The 12,718-nt window shown below is 48.1% G+C and overlaps 1 pseudogene; it reads right to left on the reverse strand.

Moving 5' to 3' along the window:
• Positions 1 to 751: 751 nt before the first annotated feature.
• LOC109675976 (dihydropyrimidinase-related protein 2-like) overlaps positions 752 to 12,718 on the reverse strand; it is a 40,003-nt pseudogene continuing 28,036 nt past the window's right edge.

Below are 12,718 nucleotides of genomic sequence, written 5' to 3' on the forward strand. Positions count from 1 at the left end.
ACTGGGCTGGATTTATAGGTTTGATCATCTTTGCCAGTCAGCACTGCACAGGAGACATTCTCACATTCCACAGCTGGTTCCTCCACATCTCTGCACTGCGTGGTCCCATTCTGGGCCCATGTATGACAATATGGGTGACAAAATCCAGGCCATCCCTGTACCTGGCAGGAGTTTTGAATTCAGAGACACTTCCTAACAATGGTGGGCAGGTAGCACCAGTCTTACAGTGACCAGAACAACATGACTATGGGTGTGAGGACAAAGATGGAGTCCTCCTGGTCAGGTTCTGACCACAGTCAAAGGTACAACTTGTGATTGTGGCAGACAAGGGGCGGGGAGGGTGGAGGGAGAGGAGAGAAAAACACCGACCTGACACCAGGGCCAGAGAAGCACAAAGAGACAGGCATCTGAAAATATTCATGAACAAAAAGCCAGAGAGGAAGAGGGGAGGGAAAACAGAGAAGAGTGCTCAAAAGAGCTAATGTACTGCAAAATCTAGGCCAAAGAAGAAAATCTGCCCTTTCTCAGTAGCGGACCCAGAAGACCAAAGCACGGTGATGGGGACACTTTGGAGCCTCTCAGGAGGGACAAAATGAGTTTGCCAATCCCCAATCAGTGTGATGGTTACATAATTGCATCATTAGGATGTCCAGTTCAACCCCCATGGATTAACATTGACTCAAACTTTCCAATTTAGGATTAAAACAAAAACCTCCCCTACCCCACCCCTCCCTAGATCCCCTCCCAAAAAAACTTTTTTAAAAAGAAAAGAAAAAAAATGGCAGCTCTGGGCAATTCACAGCTTCCCCATGACAAGGAAGGCGCTGGCAAGGCCAGCAGGGGGCGCCATGGGGCACTAAGCTCCTGTGGCATGTCTTCGTGTTAGTTGCAGCTCCATGTGGTGTGGGTGGCTAGGCTTGGATGTGGTGTTCATGGATGTGTAGGGAAGTGGGTGAGCAAATTCAGAAACTCCAAGGGACAGACGGAGTGGGGGGCCCCTGAGGGAGCCCCAGGAACTGGCTGCCCACAGCAGTCTCAGAATGTCCTCAGCTGTCCCATCCCCCATCCCCCAGTGGCCTGTGGGCACAAGGACTCTAGCCCAGACTGGTGATGTTGGCACAGCCACCAGTGGGCGCCACGATGTGCTGGGTGGTGTGCCTGGGAATGTTGTCATCAATCTGAGTGCCTGGAGAAAAGGGGAGAGGAGAGGAAAATGGTGAGAATCCGGCTTGGGAGAAGCATCAGGCACATTTTTGGCTCTTTTCTTAAAATTTCATTCCAAGTTCAAAGTAAGGGAAGGAGACAGACCTAAAGATCACACACAGGGCTTAGTTGGAACCACTACTGGGAAAGTATGACTATCCATAAAACACTGTTGTTTCCACCCTGACCCCATTCCCGTCAGTCAAACTGTGTGTGACTTTTCTGAGGACAAGGCCCTGTTTCTGGCATGTGACTATTCAACCCTATACACAAGGAAAAGTAGGAGTGACAACAGTCCATCCCTAATCCAAAAATCTAAAACCCAAAACGTTCTGAAATCTGAAACTTTCTGAGCACTGATCAAAACACTTCTGGTCCAAGCATTCGGGTCAGGGGCCTCCACCTGTGCCTTCGGTGTGAACAGCCTGGTGAGATCAGATGGCATACAGACATTATGATCCCATACCCAACCTCATGGGGTGTCAGTCCAAACACAGGGGCAGTAAAAACACTGTACGAAATCACTTTGACTGTGTATGTCAGGTGTATATGAAATTGGAATGAATTTCGTGTTTAGACTTGGGTCTTATCCCTAAGATATTTCATCATAAATATGCACACATTCCAATTTTTTTTTAAATCCCAAATCCAAAAGCCCTCGGTCCCAACCATTTCAGATAAGGGACCCTCAACCTGTGTCTTCTACTTGAATGGTCTGGTGAGGTCAGAGGCCATAGATATTATGATACACATTTTAATGTACATGAAACTCAGGTTCACTTTTTAAACTTTCGGAAAATGGGTCATCAACCTATGGCATATATAACTTTCTAAAACCCAGTAGATCTGACAAGGACAAGAAAAACCCATCTGCTCTGCTCAGCTGTGTCTTTTACATGCCACGGGATGCTGGTCCCTGCTCTGATTAGGATCTGGAAGATAGGTCTGATCACCAACCAAATGAAAGAGTGAAAGAGGACAAGGAAGTTTTCAGGAAGGAAACACTAAAATCCAAACCCTTTCCTGTCACCAAGTGAACCTCACATATTCTACCCAAGCAGACAGCTGGCAGTTATCAAAGGGCTCTGTTCAAAGTGTTTTACACAGCATGATTCACTTGATGTTCTGCATCCCTACAACTCCCTTCTACAGATGCAGCACAATGAGCTATGATGTGAAACTCCAAACCCTACAACACAGTGCTAAACGTCCTACTTCAGTCCCGAATACCACAGCATCCTTTTATGATGGAGAACAAACATCTGAATCAGTGTCCTCACACTGTATTGGCTATCACACCAGAGATGAAAACCAAAGCCTTGCATAATCTTGCATATGTCACTTCAAGATCCAGAAGTCCACTGTCACTGACTGTAAAGACGTCTCTGGTGATACAGTGTTTCCCATTTTGGGAAGAATGGGAATATTGTTCCCTTCCGTTTATGCTCATTTTGTTTCCAATGCAGCCACATGGTTGGCCCAAACCCAACCCTGGCCGTACCAGACAAGCTGAATCCAGACTGGTGCAGGTTCCGGACGGGCGGGGACTGCTGCTTGGCAGGAGATGTCTTGGCCGAGGAGGCTGGAATGACTGTCTTGGGCGTCCCAGACACCTCCCACACAGGTCCATCATACAGGCCACGAGGGACCCCTCTCAGCTCTTCCAGCTGCAACACACAAGCGTCCCACGACTCAGGCCACACTCAGAAAGGATGCCTCGCCAGCCCTCTCCTGATGGCAAGAAGTGGCAGCCTGGGCAGGCTGGGGATGACGAGATGGGGGCTCTCTTTGTGGACAAGTACAGTAGGGACACATGTAGGAGCAGTCCCTGCAGCTCCAGGCTAAAGCTCCCACAAGGTAGTGAGGGTGATTGTTAGCTACAAGAACAAACATCTCTTACAATTTCTTGCCAAGGCACTTCAGCTTCAACCCCAGTGAGAATCCCATAAACATGCTCTGAGGAGGCACAGAGTCACATTCAAGGTCTGCCCTAAACTTTCTTTCCAGTCTCACTCTCCCTTTAATTCTCTTACAGCTGCACCCCTCCTCTGCCTCCCAGTCCCCGAGTACAGCAAGGACTGCTCATGGTGCCCTGAATACACTGTGCATTTTCCAGATCATGACATTTCTTCCACCTAGTGTCTCCTTTCTTTGACTTGGCAAACTCTTACTTATCCTTCAAAACTCAGCTCAAAATGCCCCCTTCCCAGGACACCTTCCTCTGTGACTGCAGGGCAGTGGTTCCCTCCTCTGGGCCCTCACCCCGCAGTCCTAGCACATACTGAAGTCTCACTTTGCCCTGGCTGGCTCTGGACATATGTGATTCTTTACCAGCATTTTAAGGTCCAGGAATACAAGGGAATACGCATGTCAGTGTCCTGACTTAGAGTGTTCAATAGATATTCATGTAATTGAACTTAATCCATGATAAAAAGAAATCAGAGCAAAAGCACTTACCCTGCTCCTTGCCTTGATACACTTGTATGCAAAATCAGGGAAGGGCTTCTGGGTGATGTAGCGTCCAGAGCCCGTGGTGACAGGCAGGGTGCCATCCTCCAGGATGATCTTGCCCTGGCTGATGACCACCAGAGGAGAGCCATGGCATTCCATGCCTTTGAAGATGCTGTACTCCAGAGCCTGGAAGGAAAGGACACAGTCACCTCCATGTGCAGGCCCCGTCCCCTTGGAAGAACTGAATCAGTGTGGCATCATCCACTGCCTGACACTAGAGACTAGGCCTAAGTCCTCATGGGCCACTCTGGAAGCACTCACTCTCTGTGGGTCATGTTCCCTGCCAAGAACATGAAAAGTCTCCAGGGTCAGAGTCGCCTCCCTAGCTCCAGCTCACCCAGGGCTGAGCGCCTACCCTTTCATTGTTCACAGGCACAGATACCTGTGGTGCACCCAGGATTGGAGGTCAATAGGCAAGCACCATCTGTACAGAGCAGGCTGGCCTTGGGGTAAATCAGGCCAGGGTGTCAGCACTGGGGGTTGAGCTTGTGAACAGAGCTACACTGGTGCCCTGCAATCAGAGGCCATCTCTGCTCACTGCAGTGCTAGGAAGCATGGAGAAACTGTCATATGCAGTGACACAGTCAGTGTGGAAATGCAGTAACCCTGGGCACAACATGAGTGACAACAGCAACAGGGGCTGTCAGCACCACTCTGGGTCTCCTAGGAGTAATGTGGGAATGAAACGAAGCACAGAGGCACTGAGGGGAAGCAAGCAGCCTCGATGTGTGGCCTCACAAGGCTCAGGGGGAGGCCCACAGTCTTATACCTGTCTTTCTCCGATCCCAGCGCTCATCCTTGGACACAGATGAACTGGGCAATCACTGTCAGCCTGACTGAGGCTCCCCCAAGGGTCAACTGGTCTGCTTCTTCCCTGTCCTAGGAGACACGGCCACACTGGCCACTGTATATTAAATTCTCAGATCCAGGTTGTTTTAGGCCATCCCTACAGCCTAAATTCAAACTTCACACCAGCCCAAGCAAGTTCCAGCTTCCAGTTATGGTCCGCAGGACGGCCCTTCTTCCCTCCCAGGGTCTCGACTCATAGGATTTCTTGTCACCATATCCAGGAGCACACCAAGCCCAGGCTGGCCCTCAGAGGCACTGTACACTTCTTACAGAAGCCTCCAATGAGAGAGCTCATCTGCATGTTTTCCTTCATCATGGCATATAGACTGACAGCATCTTACAATCGATGGCAACTCAGACATGTCAAATCCAGAAGTTGTGAGACTCTGGGCTAAATTCTGCCAACTCTGTCTTTGGTTAAGCTGTCCTTTATATCCTGGCTCAACCTCATCTCTTGCCTGCTACTCTATGACTAATTGTCCATCACCTGGTGACCTCCTCTTGCAAAATGCGTACAGTGTTGGCCGTGAGACCATCTGCCCTGGATTCCCACCACAGGCCTCCCATCCACCAGCTGTGTGGTCTCTGACAAGTCCTTAACACTCTCAGCCTCTTGCTTCCTCACCTATAAGGGGATAAACCCCACTTTGCAGGACTGACACCTTCTCAAGACAGAAGCATGCTTTTTGGCACCCTCATTTGCTGTCTGTATTTTTCCTGCACTTTGCCTGTATTTTCACAGACCCTTTGTTGTCCAAAGGTTCAGAAAACACATTTACTGAGTCTAACCCCTGATGAAGGGCTCTGGGGCCATCTCCCATTTTTAAAAGTAGAAGGAACCAGCCCATGAGTCTAAGTGACTTAAAGCTGACACATCCCAGGGTCAAATCCAGCGCAGGGCACTCAGCCCACCTTCTGTCAAGCTGTGAGGTAGGGAGGCTGCATTGCTCACAAGGTGTGGACATTTTCAATCTATAACCACACAGGCTCCTAAGGTGACTCATGTGGGTGATGCCAGAAGAATCCAAGCAGAGGCTTTGCAGCAGAGCTGTCAATGACAGTCAGCTAGGTGCTATATATCGAAGTGTCATCCAGGCAGAACTTCCTGTCTGTCTGTCCTGGATAGTAAATGCCACAGAGACATGCTTCCTGTCAGCTCTTTACAGCAAGTGAGGCACAGAAGAGGCATTTGGAAAGGCAGCATTTCCTATGCAGGGTCACCAGGAGGAAAGGCAGGGCAGTGTGTCACTGCTCTGGAAAGTTTGGTGGCGATGTCTGAATAGCTGCCTCTGTTCTCAGAAACCTTCCCTCTTTCCCGTTCTCCCTCTGTCCAGAAGGGATGGAGAGAGAAGGGACGCAGAGCACTTGCAGTGCTGTTACCTGCATCTTAAATAAGAAGCCCAGGCTACCTTTTGTATTTACCTCTGAGAAGGAACCGCACAAAGGAGGAGGAACATTTTCTCCATCTAACCCAGCTCAAGAGGCTGCGTCCATACGCAGTCTGGCATGGGAAGAATTCTGAAGAATTTTGGGTTCTAATTCTGGCTCAACCGCAAAATCGCTATGTAACATTAGATTGCTCCCTGAAAGCTCTCTTCACCTCAGTTTATTTATCTTCCCACTTGGGATAATCATACCCATCCTTTTACTGATAATGGCCCAATGAAGAGTGAGAGGAAATGTGACATTAGATGCATGTGAATAGGGAGGTTCACACTAAAGAAGCCACTGGGACCCCAACAGGCTGTGATCTAAGTTTAAGTAGGTGTAACCATAAGACCATGCTGCCTGGCTAAGCCATCCTGTAGGGAAGGAGGGAATGACAGCTATAAATAGAGAGCTGCACGGCCTCCCAAGAAGTGCTTACCATGCCAGCACCCATTGATGCTGAAGAAGCTGGAGGTAAGCCCAAGGTACTACACTCAAGCCTCTCTGTCCAAGGGAGAGAGGACTTGGACCCAGCACAGGGCCCAGGCCTGTGCTAAAGAGGCCAGGAACCTGCCCTGCACTTGACGGCACTTGAGTGGTTTTTCTCCTAGCTGACCCAGGTCCCTGTGGGATGGGCAGTCCCACTTGGAACTTCATCCAGACCAACCTTTTCACTTAATAAGCCTCTACTTCAGGATTCAAGTGAGGTTCTGACGTAGAACACTTTTGGGTTGGTAGAGTGGCTCAGTGGTAGAGCGCCTGCCTACCCTGGGTTCAAACTCCAATGCCACCAAAAAAATAAATAAAAGAAAATGAACACTTCTGCCCAAGGCGCTCCCTTTCTAGATCTTTCCCTAGTCCACACTCTTTAGATGCCGTGTATATACAATTTTGTCTGTGAGGAGCTGGTGAGATCTAACACCTGAGCTTCATACCCACTGGCCCCATGACCACAGGACAACCAGAAATCCTGCTGAACCCCTCGATCTCAGCTGAGGAGCCTAAGACATTAACAAGACAGAGCATCCCCAAGCTCTGTGGCCTAGACAAAGAGTCAGGAGCTACCCAAACCTGCAGATCCTGTACTGGAACCAAATGGCTGGGATATTTCTTCTATCTGGGAGAAACCAAAGCTGATCAGTTCCTTTGGGGCAGTGAAAGCAGCTGTCATCTAGACCACTGGTAGCAAGACCGACATGAGAAAACAGTGATACATGGAAATAAAAGTGCCCCCTGGGCGTCACAAAAGTGGACATCTTAGGCCCCTTGTGCCAAGCTCCCATCACAAAATGTGCTACTCAAACCATGAAAATGGAATGGTTCCTGGCTTCTAGAAGCTTCTGACATGCTGGTGTCACTTTGGGGACTCTGAATGTCTAAAGACAAAGGCCATGGAACTCTAAAACATGGGTAAGAGTAACAGTCTTATTGACCTTACTAAATAAAGTGAAAGCCATTTTTTTCTCAGCGAACTGCAAGTTAGAACATATCCTGGGGAAAACTTTATTCTTATCCCAGCAAATTGGTTTTGGAAATCCTGGCATCTCCCTGCCTCAGTCTCTTTCTGTGTGACCCCCATGGGTCTGTGTGCATGGTGAGTAGGCCTTACGCTGTTATGTGTCTTGCAGAGATGGTCTTCACACTGTCGGGGTCCCAGATGACCAGATCAGCATCAGATCCCACTGAGATGTGGCCCTTCTGAGGGTAGAGGTTGAAGACTTTGGCCACGTTAGTGCTGGTCACAGCCACAAACTGGTTCTCATCCATCTTCCCAGTGACCTGAGGGGCACAGCACACACACCAACACAGCAAGGACAGGTCAGAGAGCTGAAGGTAGAAAGGAACATACTTTGACATGCAAAACTTAGATGTCCTCTTCAACAGAGTACAGGCACAGATCTAGGCTTCCTGTCTAGTCACCCTAGAGGTCTCAGTCCTGTATTTGGCTTTCCGTAGTATACAATAGGATTTCCTCAAATCCTTCCTCCTCAAAGCCACTCTACACTTGTAGAACAAGGGGTAAAGGAAATCATTACAAGAGAGAAAAAAATATGAATGATCAATAAGCATATGAAAAAAATATTTATTCCAGTCCACAGTGACAATGAGCCAAAATCCTTATCTCATCAGCGGCCCTTTGGGTTTTTACAGGTAACACCCATTTGGAACTGGAAGAAGACACTGTATGTCATACATTGCTGGTGGCATGGCTCAAGGGACAGGGTGCCTGCCTAGCAAGCATGAAGTCCTGAGTTCAAACCCCAGTGCTGCCAATAAAAAAGAATTGTATTTGCAGCCTTAAAAATATACACACCATTTGGCTGGCAATGCCACTTCTAGAAATTTCTCCTACAGACATAATTAAGGATATGCCCAGGGATGTATCTTTAAAATGCTCTTCCAGGTAAAATTTAAAAAGTCAGAAACAACATAAATGCTCATCCAAAGAATTACAGATGAATTCTGTGTAACATTAGGATGGAGTCATCTACTATTAAAAAAAAAAAACAAGATTTTCAAGTGTGTTTAGCATAGAGCCTTTTCCACAATATGTTAAGTATTTTAAAAACATGCTACAAAATAGTACCAGGATGTTAATGGTGTTGACACACTCACACACACCACGCACACAGGTGCACTTGTGCACTAGCAAAAAATGGAAAGACATTCGCCAGAATGTCCACTGGTGTTATATCTGAAACAAGGTGATTCTTATTTACATCATCTAAAAAATTCACTAGGAAAAGGAAAGCCTGTTGTTATGTTTTGAAACATTAAAATGAAAAAGCCCAAAAGATTCCCCTAAAGGCTGTCAGAAGCCCGTGTTGAGTATAAATGCTAAATCCAGAGACCCCTCAAAGACACCCAAAGAGAACATCCAGGAGTAGAGTAGAGTTAACTGGGAAGTCACGAAACTTGTTCCCAGCTGACACATGAGTCCTATCTAAAGTATGTTTTCAGTCTCTACTGCTCCATAGATGATAATCTTAAGAAATGTAATATTTAGGAGGAAATCACCTATTAGGAGTATTCTTAGATTTCCAAACCAAAGCAACATTGTCTCATAAGCTCTGGCTTCTAGAATGTCCTCAACTATTTCAAGGCCAAACACGAGCCCTACACCCACAATTGAGAAGGCAGGGGAACACCGAGGCCACCCACGAGCAAGGACATTGCTCCTTACCACAGCCTTACCCCAGATGACGGATATCCGCTCCTCTGTGCCATTGGTGCCCTCGAGGATCAGGGTGAAGTTGTCCTTTCCCACAGTCTTCTGGGCAGTGTTGAAGGTACAATGGGCACTGCCAGTGACCTGGAGGTCTCCACTGGAAAGAAGTACACAGCATGAAGCTTGGTTACAACGTTATGTGTACCTCAATCTGTTTTGTGAGGTATTCTGTGGGTAACCTCGAACCAACCATGCTCAGATCCTTCTATCTCATTCAGTTCCTGCGGCTGACTGTCATGATCTCTCAGGTTTCTATCAGGAACTCCCTCCCAGGATGGTGACATTACTTCCTTCTTCTCATTTAGTGATACAAGTTTGGTGAATGAGGGACTATTTTCACACCTGCTCTTGGCTACCATGTTGTCCCTTACCAGCTTGGTCTAAGGAGACTGAGAATGCAGTGTGACAAGTTACCAGGACTCACCAGGACAGCAAGGAGTTGAGAAAGTCTGCAGTGGTTGGATCAGGACTCAGGGGTGGGGAGGTGACAAAGGCAGTGGCCTTGGCCCGTTGGTCCCCAAGCTGGCAGTGATGGGCTTGCCATATACCACAGTTCCTGATGACCAGAACACACAAGACTCAGTCTGACCCAAGGACGGAGGACACCCTTCTTGGGTGTCACTACTTCCCTGGCACTCCATCCCTTTTAAGGACATGGCCTTGTCCCACAGGTGAGGACACTGACCCTTGGGGGTGCAGGGGGCAACTACTTCAGCAAGCCAAAGCCACCTCCAGGCATGTGCTCCCAAAGATCCCTCGTGGCCCTGCTCTTCAGGCTCAACCCTCTGTCCCAAGGTGACAAGAAACACCCCAGAGGTGTCCACCTTCTAGGCTGCTGATGGCCAGCCTTGGTAGCAAACTCTGGCTCAAATGGCTTCCAAGAACCCAGTCCCGAGTACCATCTAGACTCTTCTTTTTGGATGATCTATGGACTTAACTTTATTGGTCAGCAAATGCTCTCTGCTCACACTTACTGGCCCCTTCACCAGGTTTAGTTCTGGCCAAAAGGCTATGAAAGGAAATCACAGGTGACCCCACTGGACTGAAACATACAAGAAAAAACACAAAGCCATCCAAATCTGCCCAAGAAAGAATATGGATCTGAGTTGCACATGAAGGGTACAGTTATGCTAGCCGGATTTCAGAGTTTCTGGAAGCCTACCCTAACTAAATACAATGTCCAAGAATAATGTTTGCTCCCTGTTACTTAATCACATCCTCTTCTCTGAGCATTCAGAGTAAGCCAGAATGTTGGAACCATTTATACACTCCAAGTGCCAAGGCTTTTCTACTTTGAATATCTTCATCCCTTAAGCCAGGCCTCATTGCTTCCCCAACTCACTTTAACAGGGCATCTCAAGGGGACCTTACAGCTATGTGCTCTTCCCCAACTCTGCATTCATTCTGTGAGACATTTCCAGATTGACATTCATGGAAACTACCTTCCCCATGCCATTCTCTTACACAAAATCATACTAAGGAGCCCTCTGCCTTCAAGGATTAACCCCACCTCACTAAAACACCCACTGGAGAAAGTGGACTGTGCAGAAGTAGCTCCATCATCAGCCACATGTCTGAGAACCTGTTCTCCACTCCAGGAATCTCCCCGCTTCAAATTTTCTGACTCCCTACTTGATGGTGGCACCTTGAAGATGATTAATTTATTTGCCTACATAGTAGACACTCAATAAATGCATGATGAGTTGATTAACTGGTCTAATACTTTATTAATTAAAGGCATCAGAGCTTGAATTTGACCTCAGGTCATTAAATTCACCTCATCTCCTCCCCCAGCCACAGGAAAACCCCTCCCCATCACCCAGCTCCTCTTTTCTCCAAACACAAGGTCCTCAAGGCCAAAGCCAGCTCAGTCAGGAATGTGTCTCCCTTCCTCTCCACAGTCTTTTTGGAGGCTTATCACTTGATAATATTCCACAATACCCTCTTTGCCTGGCCACTCTGACAGCTGGCACCACTAAGCTGCCTCAGGAATTTCACAAAGGAGTGGCTGTTCAAACAGAGAGGGATGGAGGACACAGCAATGGCTCACTCCAGGCAATTGGGAACAATCCCTAAGCAGGAGGGAGGGCTCCAGAAGTAAGAGGATGCTTGCCCAGAAGGAAGAAAGTGCCAACACTCAGAATTGCCTGGAAGGGACCCTGGTGTTCAAATCCTCTCCGAGAGAAGCTGGTGTGAGAAGCCTGCTGGGTAGCTGCACCAGCACCTCAGCTCCCGCCAACATACACACCCAGAGCAGAAAAGCACATAATGAGCACAGCCTTGTTGCTGGCAAGGCTTTTATGAGATGCAAATGGCTAAGCAGGGCCCAGCAGCCACCATGGTTCTCCCAGAACTGGTGAAGTCTAACTCCTGAACAAGCCAGGTCTGGAGGTCCTGCTGGCCACTGCCTGTCTGAGCACAAAGGTGAAGTCTGTACAAGTCTGAGAAAAACAAAGATTCCACAGCCCTAAGGTTTCCTGGTTTTGTCATCATGAAAAACCTCACAAGAGCAAAGATGGTTGGAGGAAAAAAACAGCTTGACAGTCTGAAAAACCTTGGGCAAGCATCCACATTTCTCAGAGTTCCCTGGAACTTGTCATCATTTGTCCTCTCACCTCAGTCCTGCCTTTGCAAACCTGAACAGGAGGAAGGGATGCTGCCGGGAGTGGATGGGTGGGCTTCATCTTTCCTTGCAAAACACAGCTCAGACTAGGGTGAGGGGGTTGCTGGATAAGGGGCTGGACCCCCTCCCACTGTGCACAGAAACAAGCACCTCACAAGAAAACAAACTTGGCTTTCAGCCTTGGGAAAATCCAGAGCTGGGTCAGAGTTTCCAAGGTCATTGGTGATCAAAACCTGCCTCCTTAAACCAAGGCTGGGTAAGGACTCCTGAATCCAGGCCAAGCCAAGGTGGGGAAAGAGGGAAGTGAAGATAGGCAAGATGCACACCAGAAGAAGAAGAAAGATGGTTGTGGTTCTTTTCTGCTTTGCTCTGTTCAAATTCTCTGAGGGAATTTGCTGTCTTTTGATTGTATCTCTGTTCTCCAACCCCCAAAGGCAGGCAAGAGTTAACCATCATGTCCAGGTAGAGTAGGTCTGCACATTGGGGCTCTGAACCCCATCACCAGTGGCCTGGCACTTGCCGGGGGCTCCTCCCCACATCCTATAAGCCATGATGGGCTGCCGGGGCTCAGTGAGGCCACAGACACCAGTGAACAGCATGCCAGAAATAATTACCACTAATAATAATAAACTACAGAATGGCTTAATTGGTCTTTCTGCACCTCTCCAAACAGAGTGCTGACGCTTTCCCGGCAGCTGGTGGAACGTCATGGTTTACTTCTTACAGGGAAAGTCTGAACTGAAGGATGTGACCCTGGCTCGCTAGTGAAGTATGGAATGCAAGGGACTTGAGGTTGATGTCTATTCTCAAGCAGTCTGGGACCCGAGTGCACTCATGAAGAATAAATGCAAGGTTGAGCTTTAGAAAGGTTTGAC

The sequence above is a fragment of the Castor canadensis genome, chromosome 13 (genome assembly GCF_047511655.1).
Source record: "Castor canadensis chromosome 13, mCasCan1.hap1v2, whole genome shotgun sequence".
NCBI classification, from domain to species: domain Eukaryota; kingdom Metazoa; phylum Chordata; class Mammalia; order Rodentia; family Castoridae; genus Castor; species Castor canadensis.